This window comes from Coptis chinensis, chromosome 8 (assembly GCF_015680905.1).
Source record: "Coptis chinensis isolate HL-2020 chromosome 8, ASM1568090v1, whole genome shotgun sequence".
Taxonomy (NCBI): Eukaryota; Viridiplantae; Streptophyta; class Magnoliopsida; order Ranunculales; family Ranunculaceae; genus Coptis; species Coptis chinensis.
Window position 1 is genome coordinate 34,280,929 of NC_141463.1, and position 21,873 is coordinate 34,302,801.

At 34.9% G+C, this 21,873-nt stretch overlaps 2 long non-coding RNA genes across 3 annotated transcripts; both read left to right on the forward strand.

Moving 5' to 3' along the window:
- The first annotated feature begins 16,956 nt into the window (after positions 1–16,956).
- LOC147481228 (uncharacterized) lies at positions 16,957–19,506 on the forward strand. Of its 2 annotated transcripts, none has more exons than XR_015206131.1 (3): positions 16,957–17,150; positions 17,566–17,640; positions 18,283–18,340. It is a non-coding gene; the product is annotated as an uncharacterized LOC147481228 (long non-coding RNA). The 2 variants fall into 2 exon arrangements; XR_015206130.1 differs by lacking the exon at positions 18,283–18,340 and adding an exon at positions 19,329–19,506 and having other exon boundaries at positions 16,959–17,150.
- Positions 19,507–19,982: 476 nt separating this feature from the next.
- LOC147481229 (uncharacterized) lies at positions 19,983–21,071 on the forward strand. Its single transcript, XR_015206132.1, has 4 exons — positions 19,983–20,088; positions 20,296–20,367; positions 20,450–20,524; positions 20,933–21,071. It is a non-coding gene; the product is annotated as an uncharacterized LOC147481229 (long non-coding RNA).
- Positions 21,072–21,873: the final 802 nt, after the last annotated feature.

The following is a 21,873-nucleotide window of genomic DNA, read 5'->3' on the forward strand; positions in this document are numbered from 1 at the left end:
CGTATTGTTCCTGAAAATGATTCCCGCACCCCCATTGTCTTAACGACTTACACTAGTAGAGATTCATTATGTACGATAGGAACATAATCTTAATGTGAATTGTCATCTTCATGTGAGAAGTATCTCACAACGAAATACAAAGTGGCAAAAAGTATATAAATGTCGATACTTATCGTGGCTTTCATTTCTTGTGTGTTGGTTTGTTTTCTATAATACACTCCACACACATATGAGATTAACAAATTTAGGTTCGAATGAATCACATTATATGCTAATCTTTCTATAAACTCTTTCTCTGAAGATTTCTACATTCTTCATGCCATAACTAAGAAGACGTTTTAGTCATTTAGCTAAGTTTAACTCGAACTTTAAGATGCATAATAATAAAGTCCCTATTCGATAATCAAACAAGCATGGTATCTGTGGATATCCTATATTTATTTAACCAAAGAATGCATATTACCCCTTATTGTTTATTCAACCTTACATGTTTGGTCTACCTGTGGGTAACTCAAAACAATCGAATAAACAAACAACAATTATTGTCACTATTATAGCATTCAAGAACATAGTTGGTTCACTGTGGTGAATACCAAACTATACATAAAGTGAATATTTTAAGTCAATATTCATGGACAAAGTTGGAATTACTGTGGTGAATACCAACTTATACATAATATGAATATTCGACACCTTAACTCTTGACAAGTAAAACTTTATGGTATATGAATTAAAACTTTAATAAACAAAATAATGCTCACTACATTAATACTTTGATTATTAACACAAATAACTATAATTTAGATTAAAATCTAAAGATGAACATAATAGTGTCATTGCAATATCACCTGTGGGTGAGTACTACAACACATGAGGTGTTCATTCCATAATATTATGATGATGAACGTATATTATAATTGTGAAACCACCTGTGGGCGTGTATCACAACATATAAAGAGTTCACTTCATTTAGGGCTAAGTCATTAAGTATGTCAAAATTAGATAGGTATGCTACTTGTGGGCAGTCAAGTTCATATCTAACTCTTTAGTACACATTATCACCCTAAATTAATTAGAACTGTAATGTTAATGATATTTACAACTTCTCAATATTGGGTCACTGTGGTGCCTACCAAATGATTAGTTTTATATCAATTATTTTAACTTCATTATAATCTCAATGGATCCTTAATCATCATCATAAATAACATTATACAATGTCACTAACAATAATACGATAAAATATTCACAATATCTTACTATTGGGCCACTGTGGCAGCTACCAATACAGCTTAATTTGTGAGTACCAAATCGTTAAATGACATTGATTAACGTACATAATCATAGTGAAAAACTAAACATGCAGCGGAATAACGTGTGTACATTCATAATGTACATGATCAAAAAGGTTCACTATGCAATTATCATTATAGTGGAAATTGATAGACATCAATAATATTAATAAACGAAAAGAAATATTCATTCTATCATATTGATGCTTTGAACGTAATAAAATAAATAATGCACGCAAGTTTATGTCAAAATCCAACTTAGCAAGCTATAAAGGTTATATAAACTTCCAACTTTAATATCTGAATTCTTAAAGCTTCAAAACCACTTTCAAGGTTGTTCAATACATAGTGTTCGAAAAAAGCTTCGTAATGGCTATTCATACGTCAAAACGGACTTCAAAAGAGTATTGTGTGTCCAAAAGAAGGTTAATGGGCCTAAAAAAAATTGGGCCTACATAAATGACCACTTTAATGGGCCAAAACCGGACTAGTCCTTATGGGTCGGACCTGACCAAGTCGATATGATCAAACCAGACCCGGTCCTTAAGCGTCAAAATGGCTCGGTCCAAAACTGGGCAGACCCAAGTCAGTGATATATGCGGGTTGGGCTTTATAATGGGTGGCTATAGAAAATAAAACAAACTTAAGCACAATTCATATTAGGTTCATGGGCTGGAACCTATAGTGGTTGCGTTGACAAAGAAATAAGGCCCAAACAAATAAAAATAAAGGATGTGGGCTGGAACAAACAAAACATGAGGAATGCCCAAAGGTAAATTAACTTAAAGCCTAAAAGAAATTGAACTGCTGAAGCCCAGCCAATGAAATCATCTTCTTCCTATCAACAGAGACACGCACATTACCATACATACATACAACCCTTCAATTACCATGGCTAACCATGCAGGCTGATATACTCAGACCATCGATAACCATTATACCATCTTTGGGTAGACATGATCTACTTGCTATTGGTGTTCCAATCTTAATGATCACTGTACCGAATCTGAGGCGATTCGTCACCGGATTCACTTAATCCAAAACAAATGATACAATGCCATCTTTCGAAATTGATATCATGACATAATCGAAATCAATTAATGTAAGTTTCAGATGATGGAATCAAACAGTTATTGGTTTTCATGAACAGTACAATAGTTAGAACTCTATGATGGCAAAACTTATATCACTTCTATCAATAACTTCTGATTCATACGTTGTCTTTTTTAATCCATCAGCCACACAATATTGATATGGAATCGACGGTGAAACAGCCACACAATTTCGATATCAAATCTACGATGAAACAATAAATATATAGACTTTAACTAGTGGCAATCCGAGTTTGTCAAAAACATTATTCAAACCTTAACATATTCAAAAGTTCATATTTTTATATGGGAGAAACATACCATTCATAACAAGGTGCTCCCGATACCACATGTAAACCAATTCTTAAACTTAAGCCAAGGATCTTGAATCACATGAACTCACCAACATCATAATAATCATAAATCAATAATTAAGCATAAATAAACATACCTTAATCCATAGCTTTAGATGAAGGAAACATGTAGAACTGCGAAGGAGAACTTGTTTCTCACCCTAAGCCTTTTCTCTAACCCTAATGTGTTTTCTTAACATGACATAATACACAACTATGAGGCATGTGTATATATAGAGAAAGGGGGGAGAGGACAGTTTCCTTAATTGGACAATAATTCTAATTTCCCATAAAAATTAGACTATAATTGGAAACAACTTCTAATTGCCAAAATATTAGTATGGATTTGGATACTTCATCATATAAGCCCATGTTTTGTAAACCATTAATTATACATGATATGTGTCCATCATGTGGGACAACTTTAGGGATTCAATAAAATCCAACAGGATGAACTTGCAGAGCCAATTAACATTATTTTCAATTTTTATGATTCATCACCCTAGGTCTGTAGGATAAATAAATTGATAAAAGAGCTAAGTCCAACACACCTATCCCTATATGAGCAACCCAAATTATACACCTTCACGACAATATTTACCTTCAAAACTTCTCCATAAAATTTTGTATGAATATTTGGTTGTGTATTGTAAGAAGGACAAACAATATTGGAGAGCATGAGGTTACATGTATCGGTATCGATTTAGCGAGTGCCAGAGTTCTAAAGGAGTGCAAATCACATCAATGACTCGCACATTTTTTAAATGGAAGAGCAAATCTAGAAAGGGAAAGGGGGATAAGTGTAAGTATTAGGTATGCTAGGGACAATAAGAAATTAAGTATACAATACCACTATACATATAATATATAAATGGGTCATCAATCTAATATTGACCTCAGTGGACTTTGTGCAAGCCCAATACAATCCTTAAATATCCAGAATTGACATGTTCAAATGTTCCAATCATGCCTTATTATGGGCTACTATTCAAATGTCAAGAGTTATTATTTGTCGCTCTGGAGAAATTATCAATGGACGTGGGCCTCTAGAAGGTATAAAAGAAGTGGACATATAATGACATCTGTAATAATGCACAAATGAATACTAACTCATTACACACTACAATGTTGAAATGAAGCTACACTATCCCAACTCAAAGGTCGGGATCATTCCCTCAAGCTCGCAAGTATAACATGATGTATCGATATGTGTGTCCATACCACGACATCAAAAGGTAACATGTCTCAAAATGATAATTTTATCAAGATAAAGTGAATTTAATACATTATATGATTTTTAAAGCAAACAAAGTCCAAAGTCCAAATCTTAGAGGAAGACCAATCCATATTTTTCTTTAGCAAAACATGCAAGCTGCTGAATACGAATGTTGCAAGACAGTGCATGCCAAACATTAATTTCTAACATAATTATTTGCCTAATTTAACTGCTGTTTGGCATATGGCCACTAATAAGCTGGGGCAAAAATGAATTTTACAAAAAAAATTGAGTTTATGACTATTTAGTACCACGAACTTTCGCTTTTTTTCCTAAATGGTATCCAAACTTTATTTCTCGCCTATTCGTACCACGAAGTTTCAATTTAGTACATCAGTTAATTTTTCATCCAATTCCGTCCAATTTTACTAACGGTGTTAGCACTATTCACACACACTATTCACGTGAACAGTGTTTTTCAAAAAATAAATAAAAAAAACACTATTAATGTGAACAGTGTGTTTTTTTTTAAAGAATCTTTAATCAATCTTAAAAATTAATTCTTTAATGAAAAATAATAAAAAAACACTATTCCTGTGAACAGTGTGTGTGTGTGTGTGTGTGTGTTTTTTTTTTGTAATAATCTTTAATCAATCTTAAAAATTAGATTATTATTACAAAAAAAAAAAAATGTTCATGTGAATAGTGTTTTTTATTATTTTTTATTAAAGAATTAATTTTTAAGATTGATTAAAAATTCTTAAAAAAAACACTATTCACGTGAATAGCGAAAACATTGTTCACATAAATAGTGTGTTTTTTTTTTTTTTAAATTTGATTTTTTTTTGAAAAACCATTGTTCACGTGAATAGTGCTAACGCCGTTAGTGAAATTGGACGGAATTGGATGGAAAATTAATTGATGTACTAAATTGAAACAAATTGAAACTTTGTGGTACGAATAAGCGAGAAACAAAGTTCGGGTACCATTTAGGAAAAAATGTGAAAGTTTGTGGTACTAAATAGTCATTAACTCAAAAAAATTAAGACATGCAAGTAGTGGGAAAGACGAATTTGTTGAGAAAAGAATTATATGCATATCCCAACTTCCTTGACCATTTTATAGAGATGTTATTAAGGAAAAAGGAAGATGTACATACTTTAAGTTCATTTGAAATTTGCCTACATACTTTAAACAAAATTATATATATATACCTCAGTTTCAGTTACCATTATTGCAGGATCGCTAAATTATTCAGTTGATTTATTTTGTGTACAAAAGTATATATATTACTTGGGTTTTTCTATCAGAGTTTGAGCTCGAAGTTGCTCCCTCACCCTTGCTCGATGAACGTGTACGTTGGACTGTTGTTACAAAATAAAAATGGGTAGTTTATATAGGGTGGATGCCTCCTAAATAGTAAGGGAGATCAGACATGCTAGCATTGGATTACATAGATTTTCTAAGAAAAGAATAGTACACATACCTCATCTTTCGACCGAATGAATCGACACTTGTCACCATACACACAATAACTGCAGCGTCGCCAGCGCACTGAACGACTTAAGTTGCTGCAAATTGTCTTTTCTTGAAACAATTGAGAATCCAAATCGTGCATTATTTTCATTTTTTTTTTCAAAAACGAAAGACCGAGAAATCAATCGACCTTCCTTTCCGATATCTTTGTGTTTTGAATATGTAGATGAAGTTTGAGATATAGTTTTGTGCTTTTAGATTGGGTTTATTGAATTTAGTTATGGGGATTTTATTTGGTTGGCATAAATGATTATTTGGGGGTATTCTATGAATTGTTTTATGAGGTTTATTGTGTTATTCGCTATGATTACAATGAGAATTTGTTTTTCAAATGGGTATTTTGTAGGTTGTTTTTTTGGTTTATTTTTAAATTCTATAACTGTGTACTTAAGCAAAATGCACACACATCTAATGGTTTTCATTGTACACTTATTTAGTGTTGGAGTTCAATATTTTCTTGGGCAATAGAGTGTTGTTAGATATCTTTGATTATTTTCGAGTTGTATTCTATTTGTGCACTGTTTTTTATATATGATTTAGCTTTACTGTGGGATATACATAAGGAGGTTTTGGGGTGTTGATAATCGATATCAATCTCATGTGTGTTGGTTTCATTGCTAGATGTGAATTTGGACATGATATGCTATAAAAACTTTATGACATTGGTAATGGAAGAGATACATCATTACACAAGGCCAAGCTATGGAAATATTGAAGGTTGACCATAGGTATCACACTTTATTCAGATTTTTTGAACTTAATTTGAAGAGTTGCATATGTTTTCAATTGGTCATGATGCTCAGAAGTCAATTGTTTCTTCTACTTTGGAAGACCACAAAAAATTAACTCTTAAATTCTCAGTTGTAGTTTTATTAATTATTGTTACATGATTCTATGCTATTTTGTTTTTTTTCCAATAGCAATGATTCTTTACCACTGTCGTTTGTATTTCGGTTGTTATCATTGTTATTGCGTATTGCATTTATTTAAATATATTTTATTTGATTTTTGTCATGAGATGCTTTAGCAATTTGTTTGTTTTTCCCCATATGTTTTCTGGTGGTGATTTTCAGGGATGGCTTAAGGTGGCCGGTGGTAGTGTTGTTGCGCACGGGGATGTTGATGCTATAATATAATGGGTCTTCTCACCATTCATACTGAGACTGTGGCTATGTCTGCTACCACTGCTGCACCCACCATTGGATGTGCTTTTGGCTCTGATGCATGAATCTTGCACTATAGAGCATTCAATGATTGCATTAGCACCAAGAGGAGCGACACCAACAAGTGCTAGTTCTACCTAGATATATGCTCTCTGAGTGCTGCAAGAACTCTACACTCTCTTCTTTACAACGTTGTGATTTTTCTGCTTCAAACTAATTTTGACTTGCTTTAATGTTTAATTTTATTTGTGTAACCATTGATTGGAATGCAAAATCGAGAATGCGAAAAAATAGAAATAGGACTAGGATAGATTACTTATAATTTTTAACTACTGTTGGTTTTCGCAAATTCACATAAACTTTGTAGTTTTGAGTATGTACATAATTTAATAGATCAATCATGTTTACAATCAAAGTAGTATGATGATTGTTTCTTGAAGAATTGTTGTATGGGACCATAATTAATGGCATCACTCCAAGCACTGTAATATGAGCCTATTATTGAAGGGTGCACTGCAGATTACTGCTTTAACATGGAAGCTATTTGTGCGAAATAGATACTCTTTCTAATATTTTGTTATATGAGAATTTGGCTGCACTTGGTCAGAATCTTTGTGTAAGATTGATATTAAATTAGTATATTTCCAAAGATATTATACTCTCTCTCCTTTGGGGGTTAATACAATACTGGCACCTAGATGCTAGACCAATATTTAGATTACAAACACTAAACACTCCTAAGATCTTAAAACCAATAGAACCATATTCCGGTAACATTTGCAAACCTCATTTCAACTTCATAAGAAGATCTCAATAAGCTAAAATCCATGCTATATGCACTATACCACCCTGGAAATTACTACCTAGCTTCTTCATATGGACCACAAGGTGCACCTGATACTGGACATCTTGATCCAGCTTAACTTGTATTTGGCAATATTTGGGTGGTTGGCAAACCAAATTTGGTAATATATAGAGGATCTACAATGCTTACTACAACACTTCATGCAAAGGAAATGCTTTTAAGGAGTTGTAAATGGGATTGATTTAATAACTTAGTGCTTCCGACTACCCTTTAGTCACTCAAGATGGTAAGCTGAGTGAGTCTGATGTTGCTTTTAGTTGTTTTGAGATTTGGGTTTGCTTTTAATGAGATTTTTTTGTGACCCTTTTCTCAGATTTGATTCATGCTTTTTCCCAAAACCTGCCTAAAGATCTCAATTTCATACCTACAACATATTGGTCACATGGCCTGGAATGGCCTGGAAACTCTAAGAATCATGAAATGCTTAGTGTAGTGGTGACATCTTAATGTATCATGCGTAGTGTATCATTTGCATTGTGGTAACATCTTAATTGTTGTAAACTATTGATTAGTCTCGCTCTATTTTGTTTAGTACGTACACTAATGAAATGCATTAAGTAATGTGATGGATAAATTGATCATACATTTGTGCTTGTAGGTCTAGATCTGTAAGTGCTTTGGTTGCATCTTGAGAACATTTGATGATGAACTTTTGGTTATATATTTTCCTATAACTTACATGTAAGTTTTGGTGGTCTGATACAACTTGGGGTTCTTAATAATACGTTCTTAAAGATGGAAAAGTTTTCTGCAATTTTTTGTGATTTATCTTTGTGACATTATGTTGTCGATGTAAATTTGTAGTCTCATTTGAATTAGAATCCCATTTTGTTTGACGCAATGTCTTCATTCATTTGTCTTTCATATTTTGATTATTTTCATCTCTTTTACCGCTTTTCTTTTGCCTAGAGATCCTTCACATGGACTAATTTATGTTTCACAGTGTCTTCATGCAGTGTATAGCAGACATGGCGATTATCTTTGTTCTTAACAATTCATTAAAATGATGATTGTTGACAAAACTGCGTACATATAGACTGCATATGCTTTTCTCTCTTAATAGTCATATTATACGCTCTATGTTGGCTTACAAACAATCATGTCTCTTTTAAGACAAATTCATTTACTCCCCGAGAGCGTGCATAGTTGCTAGAACTTGACGGACAATAAGGACTCGACAACTTTCACTAAATTTGGGCTTAGAACCAGAGAGTACAAAAATGAAACTATCAAGTAGTGCAAGTGGCATCCACCAATGGTAACCTAGAAGTTGTATGGCCAATCTCGGAGTGTTACATGGTTACAACATTAGGAATTCTTTTGTTGGTAGGCGTCCAATTCTTGATATGGTGGATGACCCCCATAGTATCTATTTCAGGTTTCATTGATTAAATCATGTAATTTATTTGCCTAGGAGTCAATATGATATTTTCGCCAACATTATAGTGTTATACGCTACTTTTTTTTTTTTTTTTTTTTTTTTTTTTTTTTTTTTTTTTGTATAATAATTACTACAAATCATATACTTATTAGCAAAAAAAAAAAAAAAATGATGGTTCCACTTGTGGATATTCATTTTTTAGTTATTTTTTTGCTCAAATATGCCTTTCAAAATTTTAACAATATTTATTTGTCCCCACATGCAGAGCATGTGCATTTGCTACCCTCTACTGTGGCCTACTTACATTGCCAACTAGTGTTGCCTACCTATGTGCCCACATAATCGGCCCACTTAGCTTAATATTGTAAAATCCGACTTAAATACAAATATGTCAATATATTTTTTCCCATATAAAGATCTTAATTAGCAAGATTTTATATAATGAGAGAAATATTTCACTCTTAAGGAAATGGTATTCCCTTTTCTTTTCTTTTCTTTTATTTATTTTTCTTGCTAAGTGAGCTTAAAATTTTATTAAAGTAAAAATGAAAAGTTACAGGAGAAGTAGAACATGGAAAGAGAAAATAAAAAAACAGAAAATAAAACCTATATATATATATATATATATATATATATATATATATATATATATATATATATATATATATATATATATATATATAGGGGATTGCATCATTGTAATGGATATGACTTTCCTACTAGGTATTCCTTAAGCAACAAGGAACTCGATTCATTGTTCACATACAAATACCTGTTCTCATTTCACAAAGAACTACGTGTTTTTTTAGATTGAATTGATTCCAACAACAATATGGATAAGTAGGCAGTTGATAACGGCACACTCTCTCCTTCTCTCCTTCTCCTCTAATTACTTATCGAACGGATTCATTGGTGTGTTTGGGTAAGTTTTTATCAAAACATTTTTGTTATATCCTTTTGTAGCCTTAAGATAAATGTTCCACAGACGTACTTTCACATAAGCAGTATTGCTAAAGGACTCTTACCACGGGAAGGAGTACCTCATAAGTGGTTAGTGGATGCCATAGATATAGATGCCGGCACTAACGCACCACCCCCCCTTTTACAGGTTCTCATTATGATATATGCTAACGTTAATTACCTAAAAAAAACCATTGTCGTGACAACATGGGCGAATGTAGGATTCTCCACCGGGGGACAACTTTTTTTTTTTTTTTTTTACTTTTTTATTATGAACAGTTACCACTATAACTTTTTTTTAACAAAGTTAGGGGGGTTATAGCCAGGGTCAGCCAACTCCTAGATCCGTCCCTGTGACCAATGAACAATGAAAAACCTTGAAATATAATTTTACAATGAAAATTAGGTTGTTCATAATATTGGAATAGTCTTTGAAGGAGTTAAACCAAAAACTTTTTTAGCTCCCATGATGTCAGGGGCGATTTTTTCGGCGACTTCTAGCTTCCAACATCCAACAACTCTTTTGAGCATCCAACGACTCTTTTTGAGCCACCACTAGTCGGACTTTCACTGGAGTTTAACTCCATAATACACATCACAGGAGATTCATCTCCACGTGAGGATTCTCTGAGCATCAACTGATTCCCCAAAATCTCTTCTCTTCCAAAAAAAAAAAAAAATCCAATCTTTTATCACCCAATCAGATCCTCTGCTAGTCCTCACCTTCTTTAGTTAACCTCCATTCTTGGTTCCATCTCTCTCTGGCGAGGAATCTATCGACAGTCTGCCACAACAAGGATTGGCTCTTTGCCACTATCCAGTAGCTCCTTTGAGCTTATTTCTCAACGGGATCCCAGTCCAGTACAACCACCTTGGTGAGTAAGGAGCCACTATCCAGTAGATCCTTACTAACCTGTATAATAACGATAATATTAACGCCTTGATCTAGTGGGAAGGCTTGGGATTCCCATTTTGTTGCGAGATGATCGTATTGACATATCGATAGATGTGGTTAAATCTCTCTGGCGAGGAAACTAGCGGCTCGGTTGCCACTACAAGAAATGGCTCTTTCCCACCATTACCAGTAGCTCCTTTGTGCTTATCTTTGACGAGGCTCCAGTCTAGTACCACCGCCTTGCAATGGCACATGTTTGTTACTCCCTTGTGCAATAATCATAATATTGACGCCGTAATCTAGTGGGAAGGCTTGGAAATTCCCATTTCGTTGCGAGACGATCTTATTGACATAATCTGGAATACTAATTTGTCCAAGAGTGTTTGTTGTGAATGATTGAGCAAGACTGGGTTTTGACTACTCTTTTTTAAGCACCACTTGCGGCAGTAATGTTGTCTTGGGCTTTCAGCTCCACCCTTTGTGTTGGCTTAAAGGTTTTTTTTTTTTTTTTAACTATGTTGTTCTTGGCTGGATATTTATTTGGCAGTGTGGGTTTTGTCTTCTCCTCTCGGGTTTGCGGTGGCTGTCCCTATTTCGACCCCCACCTATTTGGCAAACGTCCATTAGTAGGGGTCTCTATTTTATTCATTTAATCGACAGGGCTAAAGCCCAATTTGCAATACCATGGATCAATGTACAGGCCCCTTAACTCATGTGTCTAAGGCTGAACCTTAGCCACATGGCTTGCTACTAATGTACATTGATTTAAGTCCAGATTCATTTATTATCAAAGAGATAATTATCAGTTGAGAGTTATATTCTATCACAATTACTCAAGCTATAAGATTACTTAAGCTACAAGGACTCTCTACTCTACCTCTATAAATACCAAACTATTTTTCATAAGGAACTACGTGGAAACTTGATCCCTAGAGAATAGATCTTGGGTACGTAGGCAGCCATTATCTTGGTTCAGTTTCATCTCCCCTAACATCAAATTCCTCTGTTTTTTAGTGCGTTCTTTACCATTGCTCTCGTTGTGTTGAAGCAGTTTATTTCCGAAACATAATTGGCGCCATCTGTGGGGAATTTTGAATCCATTATCACGTGAAACAATCAAGATGGTAAGCACAAGAAGCAGACCAAATAGTCAACATATTCCTCCTGCTAATAGGACTTGCAACCTTCGAAATTCAAATCGGCCAATGCAAGAACCGTTGAATAATCAAGTTGCTCCTAGTGGTAGGATCAATTCTCAACATCCAACTATAGCAGCGCAACCTCCACCGCAAAAGGCAGTACAAGTGTAACAAGAAAACAGACAAGTCAGTAATCCTCCATGCGGTCCGCCGTCTGTCCATGTCGATCCTTCAGTTGACATAGATATGGACGTGGACATTACTCTCACACCAAATAACGGAAAAGGTGATAGTAACAGCCAATTCACCCCTAATACGGTTGAGCGTGAGTTACGACGAGTCAAAAATTTAAATAGGAACTTGAGAAGAAAGCTGGCAAAGAGGCAAATGCCGATGGACGATGCTGCAAATTCAACAACATCAAGGCGACTATGAAGGGACGCAAGCCATTCCAGTGTATGGGACCGTCTTGAAGATCCACTTCATCGTCATCAGCAACATGTTATTTCTCAAACACAATCAACCAGTGCACACACTAAGAGTAATGACCCTATTACCCGTATTTATGGGGAGAATCGGATTGGCAGGGATAACTACTACCCTAGACATGTCCGATCTTAAAGGGAAGATTTACCTGTGAGAAGCAATTTTAGGGAAGACCGCCATCCGAGATATGTCCGACATGACTGGGAAGGCGGGCATCCCAGACAAGAGCAACAAAATATAGAGAAGTGGTATAATTATACCGACCACCAGGCCAAGGGTGACAACCGGCCTAGACAGGCTGGTTACAGGGATAGACAAAGACAATCACCGGTCGGAGTTGATCGTGCGTACCGCCAAAGATCTCTAACTCCAATAAGAGATAGTGGAAGGTATCCTTCTCCACATGGGCACGACCGGGGGCGTCCAGTTGTTCGAGCCAATACTTTAACTCTAACAGAACAACAGTTGAAAGACTTGATTGCAAAAGAACTTAACGATAGAGAGTTAAGGGATGTAAGAATGGAAAACTTAACAGTCAATGATGGCGTACTTGATAAGTTTTCGCTCGACATTCAGGAAGCTTACCACCATCCCGACTTCAAACAACCCGATTTTGAACTTTATGATGAGTCGGAAGGAGATCCTGGCTTGCATGTTCTATCGTTCAAAAATAAATTGGTGTTATAGGGTGGCGATGATCCGCTCATATGTAAGCTTTTTCCATCAACTCTAAAGGGAGAAGCATTACGTTGGTTTAGTGAGTTGCCTTCAAGATCAATTCACCAATTCAATGAACTAGAAAATCAGTTTGTTAATCGTTTCTGCCACAATTGCAAGACGCTAAAAGATGTCGACTCACTTCTGAACATCAAGCAACAACGTGACGAAAAGTTACGTACTTTTGTTACTAGATTCCGAAAGGCAGCAGTAGATGTTCCAAAAGTTTCTGATGGGATGCTTCTTTTCGCCTTTAAAGAAGCATTATATTATGAAAGAGACAGAAGTTCGAATTTCATTGTAAGGGATCTTTACCACTCTCTAATTAAAGATGTCCTTAAAACGCGGTACGATCTGTATGTTAGGGCTGAACAACACATCCGTATTGAGGAAAACCTATTGGCGAAAGCAACAAGAGACAAAGATATTCGGAGTAAAGATTTTTCTGACAGCAAGAATTCTAAGCCGAAGCAAGGACAGTCAGATCAACAACATAACGATGGAAAGAATGACAATCAGAAGCAAGTCAATTTCAATCATGATGGAAAGACTCTACCTGAGCTAAAACTGACCCCGCTCAATGCCAAGTACTCTGTTATATATGAGAAGTTGAAAAGTGGGAATCCTCTTTCCCCGCCTTATCCACTTTCAGAAGATACCAAAGGTACAAGGGACAAATCCTTGCTGTGTAAATTTCATAATGACTATGGCCATGAGACAGAACTTTGTCGCTCTCTCCGGGGTCGGATTCAGAAATTAGTGGAGAGAGGACTTTTAAACAAATATCTTACTAAAAACTCTCAACAGGCAGTTGTTGCAACTTATGAGCATGTCATTAATATTTCCCATTCTCATGTTGAGTCTCTTTCCAAAAGTCAGAGTAAGAATCAAAAGCGTTTGAAAGTTAGTTATGTTGGTGAGTTTAACCGTATCAACAAAGTCGATTTTGTCAAAGGAATCCAGACCAAAACTTCTGAAGAAGAACCCCTCTGATTCACTGATAATGATCTCTTTGGTGTATATCACCCTCACTATGACGCAGTCATAATTTCTGTGTCTATAGGTGCTTCTTGTGTTCAACGGGTAATGATCGACACAGGGGCCACTTCCAGCGTCATTTTCAGTGGATGTTATTCTCAAATGCAACTTCGCGAGGGTATGATCATCTCCGAAGACAATCCTATCATCGGTTTTGATGGGACAACATCTTCAGCGGTTGGAAGAATTACCTTACCAATCAAATTAATGAACACTCTCGTTGTGTTGAAGCAGTTTATTGCCAAAACAGTCCCTAAACAGTCGCCTCACTCCCAATGATAACATGGAATTCACTACACCATAACAACTTTTTTGTGACAAGGGCTTTTTTCGTTTTGTGACGCCAAATAGGCGTCAGAAAATTTGTGACGCCATTATGGCGTCACTGTGTGGGTTTTGCCGTCACAATTAATCAAATATTTCATTTAATTTTTTAAGAAATATTTAGAAAATATCTTGACGGCAAGGTGGCGTCAAAGAATTTAATTTCGACGCATGCGTGTTGGGCATGTGACGGAGAATGGCGTCAAACACGAACTGTGTCCAAAGACTTGGATTTCTTCTCGACCTCAACTTAAGAACACCAAATGAGAAACCCTTCTTCTCCTCCTTTCTCGATCTATTCTAATTACACCTGTTTATGTTTTTCTCAAAATTACACCTACCGTGGATAAAGGGGTCTCAAAACCACTCGATCGAAAAACAAAAAAGTAAAACTGAAAATAGGGCAAAAAAATATAGCGCTAAATCTCCCCCTTTTCAATTGTCACTGGGGTTTCTTCTCTACGTCTCTCCTGGATACAGTTGTAAGGCTCACTTCCAAAAAATCGTCCTGCTCACTACGTGTTCGATTCATCTGGTAAGAATTCTTCATTTTTAGTTAGAAATTTTTTATGGGTTTCTTTTTATTGTGATTTCAAAATTTTGAAATTAAATGGGCTATTTTTATTTAGTGTACAAAAATACAAACAAATTTCAACTCTTTATTTGTGCTTAAATTGCTTGATAGGTGGTGTGGAGTAATTGGTCAATTTCGTCCCAAGAAACTAATATCATCAATCAAAGCAGAACTGTTTGGTGGTGCAGAGTTGGAACTACCGGCATTTCGGGATGTGGCAAAGCATTTCGTTGATAAGTCATTATTTGCACTTGGCTTATGCACCCAACTTTCCATAGGTCCTGCATCATCATTACTTCTAAGCACAGAACAACATGGGAAGAGAAAAGGATGTCGCTCCAAGGCAAAGTTTTCTAGATATCACTGATAATGGTATGCATATTTGGTTATTCTCTAATATTCTTTTATTTCCTTGTAATGTTGGGAGGAATGTTTTATATACTTTTGTTGAATAGGACATTCTAGGAACATATTCAGTTTAGGCAGCAGACCTTGTGTCAAATTCAAGTACAGGAAGCACCATTAGCTTATTTTAAGTTTTTGTTGCAAGGTACATAACTCATATGTCTTGATTCTCGCCCAGTCTTTGTGTCATACCCCTTTAAGGCCTTGTCATGAGGTTAATGCTGCTCTAGTGAGCAATTTGTGTTTGTGGCTTTTAGCTGTCTGCTTAAAACTATAGCACCAGTACTAGTCGCGATTAATGATCTAGAAGTGCATTCAATTGAGAAAATGCTGGAAGATGCTACAGATTTGATGGAGAAAGGGACGATAACTATAAAAGCTTGTGATTAATTTTAGGTTTTCGTCGTATTTGCATTTTGATTTGAGGGTAAAGTGTATAATTCTTTGTTTTTCATTCTTGGGCTTTCATTTATTGGTTATGTAACCTCAATTATAGGTATGCTTGTTAGTGTATTTTGGTTTGAATTGAATTGGTGTTGGGTCTATGCTTATATTGGGTATTCAATATACCTAGGATATTGCTAGTCATAGAGGTTGGGGTTTTCCCTTCCATCATTTTCTTTTTCCCTGGAAAATCTAGTGGGGTGGTTGGTTTAATATCATTTTGCCTATAGTTGAAGACTTAATTGACTATTGAATGTCATATAACTATATAAGTGTGCTCTGAGTAAGTGGTTTGCATAATTGTGATATTGTTACAAAGTTTCTATCCTTTAAGGTTTGTTAAATGGATTTCTCAAATCTAAGAGGTTTGGAGTTTTTTCTGTCTTTAAGCTTTGTAGTCAAGTCAATGTTTGTTTTTTCTATCTTGTAATTTGATTATAACATAAACATCTGAGTATAGGCAGTTATACATTTTTTCTTGTCTTTCAATTCCTAGTTTGGTTTATTTTGTGTTTTCACACTTTCATTTGTATCACGTCTATGTGATCCACAAAATTAAAAGTGTTGATCTGTATTTCAGGAATGAAAATGACGACGATTGCATATAACTTTGTAAATGGAAGAAAAACGGTCTAGCCATGTAAAGCAATCTAATCTTACTATATAACAAGCGAAGGAAAGAAATGGTATAGCACTATAAGTTTCGTTTACGCATTTTCAAATCTTATCAATTTCTTACATTTTTGGGCATGCTCATAGAGTATCTAAGCTGACGAGTTATGTACGCCATAATCTTTAACCTTGATTTTCTGATCTCTGGTAGGTTGTTAGTTTAAGAGACCCATACAACATTGTTGAGGCTGTTTTTAAAGTTTTAAATACGGTATCTATCTAATTATCTATAATTTTTTTTTTTTTTTTTTTTTTTTTTTTTTTTTTTTTATTATTTTATATCCTTCCCTACTGGTTATTTCTACTTCTCTTGTATAGTTTCTTATGCCACCTTTCTGATTAGATCATCTATAAGAAATTCTTCATACAAATCTATAAATTTGTTTCTAAAGTCTTGAAGAGAGACTTGGTTTATCATGGTGTTATATTGTAGTGTCGTATACATTATACTATTCTAGATACCTATATTCGTAGTGCATTGTAATGGTCTTGAAGTCAATTTTCAACTGATTCCATTTATCCCGTTCCATGTTTAGTTTTCAGGCCTAGGCACATTTGGCACCACAAGTGACTATTTCGGAAAGACTTGTCTAACAACGGTATATCGCGATGTTTTTAATGCATTGTTTTTAAAGGTGAGTTTCACTCTTGTACTTTGGGAAAAAAAATCACCATGCTTTGTTTTTTGGCTGGTATAGTATATATGGTGTAATGGATCAAGCATTGAAAATCCAATACAAACCTGATGATGTGATTCAAGAATTGAAGGGACAGCTAAAACTTAGAGAATGGAATACACTACGGTGTATGTTCGTTTTTATTAACTTTGCTTGTCAATATTTTTTCCCCCACATATAAGATGTCTTACTGATTTGGGGTTCTTAAAGTGGCTTGAGAATCGACAAGCTAGATATTGTTACGGGTTTTATCCCTTTTGTTTTGCTTACTTTTTCTTTAGTCAGCATTTCTTAGTTAATTGAAGATGAGTAAAACCAAGTTGAGTTTCAAATGCAGAAAACTTTCAGACTTATTACACTTGGAGCAAGCTAGGTTTGGACATTGATTGTGCTCTCCGGTGCTTGGCTTCAGGTACACATTTATTCAAACACCATGCCCCGCTATTTATTCCTTTATTTTTCCTCTTTCTAATTGTTGTTGGTGCATTACTTAGAGCATTTCCCATAGGAACATCTTATGTAATCTTGGTTTCTTTCATGGTTCTTGGAGGACATACTTTTATTGAATGACCATACTTGATTATGTGTTAAGAATTTTTATGTTGTACTTCTTTAAAAGCAAGGAATATTTTTGGGATGACCTCATGACCATTGGATATTCTGGGTTAGACAATTTGTTGCTGCACTTGCTTACCATCAATTCATCTAGATAGATATAGCTGAAAGTTCAGCTGTAAACCAACCATCCTGTGGGACTTGTATGCTTTTTGCTAGTTCTTTTAATTATTTTTTGTCCTGAAATTTTGGTTTGACTGTTTGAGGAATGGATGACTTGGGAGTGAGTTCCATTTTGGGTTCATCAGGAAGTAATATCATTTGATATATTGTAGTGAGTTAGAAAAGTGAAAGTGACGTTTGCATGGACTTTGGATTTAGTACTTGGTGTTTTATTGGAATACCTTTTAATTAATTAATTTTTTATTTATTTTTTGCAACCTTCTAATAATTGACTTTTTAATCCGTAATAAGAGTTTTAATTTAATCTTCTTGTCAGGGGTGTGGCAGTTGAGGATCCAAGAGCTAAACATGTTGTAGAGTTGACAATTGATAATTACCCATTCGCCTCTTTAAGGAGGAGTGTAGTCATCATGTTGCTTATTTGTGTTATGCAGATGGTTCGACTGCTGGATATATTGGCGGAATAATTTGTCATTGAGAGGGTTCGGTTTCGAGGGTTGGATGGCAGTACTAGGGCTGATCTTCGTCATCAGGCTATGGAGCACTTTAATGCCCCTGGAAGTTTTTAATACTTCTATGTATGTTAATACTAGGATAACCCCTTTTTTAATTGGAGTTTTTAATACTTCTATGTATGTTATATATTGTTTTTCCATGGAGTCTTTAATATTAGCAACTTGGTTTGCCTTTTGTGATGACACTTATCTATGATTTCTATCAGGCAATGAGTAGAGCTCATAGAATTGGGCAGCAAGAAGTTGTTAACATTTATCGGTTCGTAACTAGCAAAAGTGTAGAAGAAGATATCTTAGAGCGTGCTAAGAAAAAGATGGTAAAGTTTAAATCATAAACCATGTCTCATGAATTTCTACACGTTCAAACATACAAGTAAAAATTATATATTTTTTGACTGTTAAGAATTTCATCATATATTAGATGACTGTAGTGCTATGTTGAAAGTTGAAACATACAAGCACATACTCATATTTATTTTCTTGTATTTGTACACACTAGATTTATGGAACTAATAATATATTTGACTTTCCCGCTATCTTAGGTCCTTGACCATTTGGTCATTTAGAAACTAAATGCAGAGGGGAGACTTGAAAAGAAGGAAACCAAAAAGGGAAACTCTCTGTTTGATAAGGTAAGAGTTCGAAAAGGACAATATACAATTTATCTTGTACATGTCCTTTTTAGTTGGGGTGGACCCAACTAGACTGACATTTTTACCTTGTTTATTATCGTGCTTCATCAAATTTTAATTATCTTTTTTTGTCTTCTGGTGATACTATTGGCATATTATTTGGGCACCATGGCAGACATTGTTCAGTTGACTTTTTACAGTTCTTATCATTACAGAATGAGCTGTCAGCCATTTTACGGTTTGGAGCTGAGGAACTGTTCAGGGAGGAAAAAAATGAAGAAAAAAAGCAAAAAGAGACTCTTAAATATGGATATCGATGAAATTCTTGAACGAGCAGAGAAGGTTGAATCTAAGGGTGCTGAAGAGGAACAAGAAAATGAACTATTAAGTGCTTTCAAGGTAAAATTGTCATACATATCACATAGGATACAGTCTTTTAGAAGTACAATTCGCTAGTCCATTTGTTTGGTTTCCAACTAAAAATATCCTTAAACTAATTTTGAGGACCAGTAAGTTTTCCCCTCTTTACATCTCTTGTTTTCATTATAGGTTGCCAATTTTTGTGGTTCTGAAGATGATGGAACTTTCTGGAGTTTTTGGATTCAACCTGATGTGGTTGCTCAAGCTGATGTATGTGCTTGGTCCCTCGACCAGCTTTGTATATGTAGGATCCTTTTCTATTCCTTTCCTCAAGACTCTTCTGGCATGTTCTTTAAGTGCTTGAGATTTACTGTAGAACGCTTTAGCCCCTCGTGCTGCAAGGAATAAGAAGAACTATATGGAGGATGCTCAACCTGAAAACAGTAGCAAGAGGAAAACTAGGGGTCTTGATCCACATGATAGAGTCCGAAAGCGCCCGTAAAAAGCGCGATCATCTGGTCAATTTGACACCAATGATTGAGGGTGCACCAGCTCAAGTTAGGGGATGGTCTTATGGAAATTTATCGAAGAAAGATGCTGCTCTCTTTGCCCATGGTAAATTCTTATTGTTTGCAATCCTTCTGTTCCTTTAGTCGTAGGTGTACTTTGCTCATATTTGTTTTCTTTCTCTCGATGTTGAATTCTTTCCCGAGAAAAGCAACTATCATACAATTATTTCGGAGGACTGTAGAGCCTTTTGCCAATGTATGATAGTTTTAATTATCTTTTTAACCATTTTGTTTGATCAATATTTTGTTTTAGGAGGATATCTTACCTGAATGTATCGAGTATGGATTTTCCTGATCTGCAAGAGCTGACAAAACTGGAAGAATTGTAAGTTGAGTTGTGGATATATACTTCTTGTGTAATCTTACTATTAGTCTCGTAAAGGACTAAGATTTACCTTTTTGCGCAGGGTTTTAAGAAGCTACTCAATTACTGGCCCAATCCCTTCATACATTGGAGAAAGAATGCTAAACATCAAGAAACTGTAAGTTTCTTTGTGTCTCCGCTAGTTTAGGTTTCTTTGTGTTTTGCTAGTTTAGGTTTATGCTATTCTTTTTTCTCTATTGTTTATTTGTTTTGTGTGTATCCTTTCTATTACTGCTAATGGATTTTGACTATATGGATTCATGTCATTCGAATGAGTGATCCATAAATGTCAAAAGAAGGGAAGTGTAGTTTTGTATATTGGTAACACTAAATGTAAAGGTGCATTTGCTTCTCTAAACATCATTTTACTGGCCGCAAGAGTTTATTAAGTTTTCAGCATATCTTATGTCTTGTCCTTGGTTAGCAATTGTCATATTCAATATATATACTTAGGTGAGATATATATTTTCTCGTTTTTATTAGTTCATTAATAAAGTTTTCTTCGTTTTCTTCTTTCTTTGTGAAGGGCAAGTTAAGAGTTAGTTCTTTTCACTTGATGGGAGCTTTGAATGTGCTTCATTTATGCTAGACCTTGGATACTTGCGAAGAAGATGTACCTTGTAGTTGTATATTGCAGAAGTGTGAAAATTATCTGATAATAATTTTGAGAGATATAAAGTAAATCGTGACTGTTCATCTTTATGTACTTTGTAGACTATTTCTAAAATGTGAAATGGATTATTTGGCAATTTTGAGTTATAATAAAATTTTAATTGTTGAAGGTATACTTGTGTATTTTGTAGATTAATTGGATTGTTTTTAAAATAAGTTGTCTCTTGGACAGTACTACAGTGCAAAATGATTGATCATATAGCAAAATAATAATAATTTTTTTTTTTAAAACTAAAACACATTTACTGACGCCAAAACGCCGTCACAAATCTAAAATGCTGTCAGAAATTTGTGATGCCAAAACGCCATCACAAAAAAAGTGACGCCAAAATGCCATCACAAATGTGAAAATGTTGTCACAAATTTGTGACGCCAAAATGCCGTCACAAAAATTACTGACGCCAAAATACCGTCACAAATTTTTGTGACACCAATTGAGACGCCAAATTTCTGACGCCAAATAGGCGTCACAAAAAAGCTGTTATGGTGTAGTGATTGTCAGGGAATAAGAACCTCCACGGTGGTTCAGAATCTTAAAGACCTGATTCGGCAACATCAACCGGATATTATATGTCTTTTGGAAACTAAGGCCAAGGAGAAGAGGATAGAAAAAGTAGGTAGTGTGATTAATTATAAATGTAGGTTCTGTTTACCAACTGTTGGGGCTAGTGGTGGGTTAGCAATCTTCTGGAAGGACGGCGTACAAGTGGATATCTTAGAAGCAACACAAAATCATATGACAGGTAATATCACAAACTACCTTGATTCGCATTCTTGGTGTTTTACTTTAGTGTA